Consider the following 3,979-nt stretch of genomic DNA (forward strand, 5'->3'; position numbering starts at 1 on the left):
CCCTCATATGAATGGCAGAATGAGGAGTTAAACTATAAACTCAATCTTCATAATTGATGTAAGTTAAAAAAAACAAATCTTGAAGTTTTTATAATTTTGTTGGCAAGGTTCCAGATAGTTAACATTCTACCATTAAAACAGGTTTGGGAATTTAGATCCGGAATATAAGATATAGATTGTCAATTTACACCTGTTCTAACGATCCCACTATGGGCCAGAGATCCAAATTATTGGGATTACAAAATAAATATCACATATAAGGGTTTCGGGGATGCTGATTACGATTCTGTAAGAAAAAGTTAAATTTTGAAAATCAAATAAGATGATACAAAATGGCGGATCAACCAAAAAAATAAAATTTCATTTCTTAGCAGTTTCTTAGCATGAAATCGCTGGTTTATGTATTATGAGTATAAAACTAATTAAACTAATTAATTAATTAAAATTAAAATTTAGCCAATTTGGTTTAAAAACATGACCAAAATCACCAATACACCGAATAATGTATGGTCCGATTATATGGCGTTTACCCGAAACATATGCCAATATTGATTATTTTCACACCCAATGAGAATTCAAAATACTAAATTACAGGTAATTTAGTTGAAAAACACGCACAATATCCCCCCATAAAACAAAATAAGGGTGGTACAGTTATGTAGGGCTTACCCCAAAAACTTGACCAGAATTGATAATTTTTGGTAAGAATATGTGTTATTTGAATTTTACTTCTAGCTTTAATACGCAAACAGGAATTTCTAAAAATCGATTATAAGATTATTGTAGTCGCGAGTCTTTGTATAATTTAATATGTATTTTGTGTATTACAAATCTTCTTCGTGAAAATCCATCTACTAGAACGGCGGGAACTGGCCTTCCAAAAACACGAAATTTGGCACAAAATGTTTTTGAAAATATCGCGTTTTTTTTTGCGTTTTCTGTGGATCATTTCCGCTTCAATAAATGACCTCATACGGATTTTGATCTTTTTCGAAAAGAGAACTTTAAAAACTTCAGCCGAAAGAGAGATGTACCCAATTTATCTCAAAAATAGTGTGAGCTGGGACATCCATGGTTCTTAATGTACCACATTGAAATCGGTATAGATCGATGTACTGTACCACATTGAAATCGGTATAGATCAATGTACCACATTGAATCGGTATAGGGTGCACACCGAAATCGGATGCGCTTTAATGACATATGAAGTTTTCGGAAATTATTCGCGTTTTACGATTTTTTGGGTACTTCAATTCAACGTGTGGCACATCTTAGCCGTAAAATGAAATTTCGCAAAATATATATGGATTGGAAAATAAACTTCAGTACTTCCTGGAAAACGCATGCGCATCAATGATTTTTTTAAGATTTATTCCTATTTATAGAACCCTAAGATTTATCGGAAGGGTCTTGATATAATCCGCAAGGCGTATACTTATACACAAAAAGTGATTATTATATATGTAAATTTTTCGGCGAAATTCGGGTAAAATAGCAGAATGACCCCAACATTTTTTTTCTGAAATTTCTTGTATAAAATTAAAAAATAAATATAATGACATTATTTTTTCGAACCAAAAACAAATATTTTTTGTTGTCGCTGTGATTTACAAACTGCTTCACGGACTTGTGTGATTTTGATATCTTTTGATTCATCATGGTGTTTAGATTATGTAGATATTTTTAAATTAATTTTAGGTGTGTGTATGTCATTAATATAATGAAAATATTGATGTAATCGGCTATATTTTTTATATTTCTCATATTTCGCGAAGATGTGCAACTTTATCGGGATTATTATAATATATTCATATTCTTATTTTACGGAGGAAGATCTATATCAACGTGTTTGGTCAATATAATAAACGGCATAATTTTAAGATTTATTTCTTATGCCCAAAATTAAAACCTCAACCAAAAATTTGATTGCGAACGGTTTCGGAGTCAGAACATTCTCTATAGGTGTACCAAAAATCAATGATGTGCCACAAAAACAAAAAAGCTGAGTTTTTGAAAATGGAATATTAAAAAATTGGCAATATTGCCCATATACAAAACTTTTGATGGTCATCTCCAAATTACTAATAATTTTTACTTCCCTTGTAATCACCAGTCGCTTCTATTTAATTAACAGTCATTCCATGTTTATATTTTGACACATTTTAATGCTATATTAAAATTTTTCAAATATAAATTGTATTTACAAAAATATGAAATTATGATTTTGACCTCATGTCATTTGTAAACCGTGAACAACAATGTTATAAAACTGTTAGTGGAACCTTTAAAATTTGTTTAGAAAATACTCTTAAAACCATCAATTAAGGCCTCTTGAAAATATTTAAGAACTTTTAAAAAATAAATAAATTGTTTCTTTTATAAGTCCTTGCCTATAAATATAAATATCTCACAATCATCTATAATTCAATTGAAATCAAATAAATATGATATCCTTTTTATTATACATATTTTTATTATTATATACACAATTTGTATACACATATTCGTATGTTATAACCGAGAAAAATATGTTTCCTTCCTTAACATAAACGGACACAAACACACACACACAAAGTCGTTATTGTTGTTGGTTGTACACACATATTTTTATATTGCATTGGCATATGAAGTTGCAAAGAAGGCAATGCCTTTTTGCTGCCATATAAATACAATATGTAGAAATAAGTTAAACACATACATACACCAACACATTTAGTGTAAATACATACACAAGTCTTTAAGTATTCATATAGCGGAATAATAAAAAAGGAGAAAGAATCCTTTTTATATGCATTTCACAAGTAATAATGCCCAGCAAACATTTTGGTACACTTTACCAAAAAGTAGATGGAGATGTTACAATTTTCGCCTATCTGAGCTTTGAAAATTTGCAAAGACATTGCTAACGATATTTGGTATTGAAAATAGTATATGCCGATCCATTTTTTGGTGAGTTTACCACATATAATGGGCCCGCCTCATTTTCAGTATTTTGAAAGTTTTAGACACATTTTTAAGTTTGGAATTCATAAAGAGTGACAACGCAAGAAATGTTCAATAATGGTAACATTTTGTATATATCCCCAGAGAAAGTTCCAGACTCCTTTTTACTATTTTAAAGGTTTTAGTTGTATTTCCCCACCGAGGTGCTTGTAATTGAATATTCTGCATTCTAGGAAGAGAAAAAAATCAGAAAATATGCGATATAAAGGTCCCGCCTCATTTTCCCACCCACCTGCTACAGTTTGATTTCATATGAGTGGCTGTAAATGTACAATGACCTATAAAGGTTTCGACCTATTTAATGAAACTGGAAAATTACCACATTTTGGAGGTGTAAAAAGTTCAGCCCGACTTGTGATTTTTTATTTCTGTCCATAAACATGTCCTAGAGAAAATTATCTCACAAACTTCTCAAATTGTTCGCTGGTCCCCTTTATGTCACATGGCTGGATAATTTCCGCTTCTTTTACACTCCTCGTATTACTATTTTTTCCTGCGCTCTTTTTATTACCAACAAAATTCAATTTATATGCAATAAGTTGTCTCCGGCACTGGAGGGTATCCCGCTTTCTTAGCGGAAAGGCATATAACCAAACGATTTTTTATGTACAAACCAAACATTATAATGTTGACTACTTGATCTTTGCACACACACATACATACGCAAACGTACATATTGCATACACCAAAGAAATTGTTTAGGCTTTTGGCCAAAAATATAACCATAAACATAAATGTTTGGTTACTCTCGAATTTTGTTGCTTTCATAAAACATCCAAATGAAGTGCAATATTTTTTATGTATTTTTGTTGTTGCTTCGATTCGTGTAGCGTAGATATAAATAAGTTTACAAAAAATACATTTATTGACATATTGAAAATTTATTACTACGGAAATAGACTCCTGTTAAACTAGAGATAACGTGATAATTTTGTAAGGCTTTCCTAGTGTGAATATAAAAGATATTCAAGGACAG

The sequence above is a fragment of the Musca vetustissima genome, unplaced genomic scaffold, assembly GCF_032173495.1.
Source record: "Musca vetustissima isolate MV318-11 ecotype Yass unplaced genomic scaffold, APGP_CSIRO_Mvet_v1 utg6707, whole genome shotgun sequence".
Lineage (NCBI taxonomy): Eukaryota > Metazoa > Arthropoda > Insecta > Diptera > Muscidae > Musca > Musca vetustissima.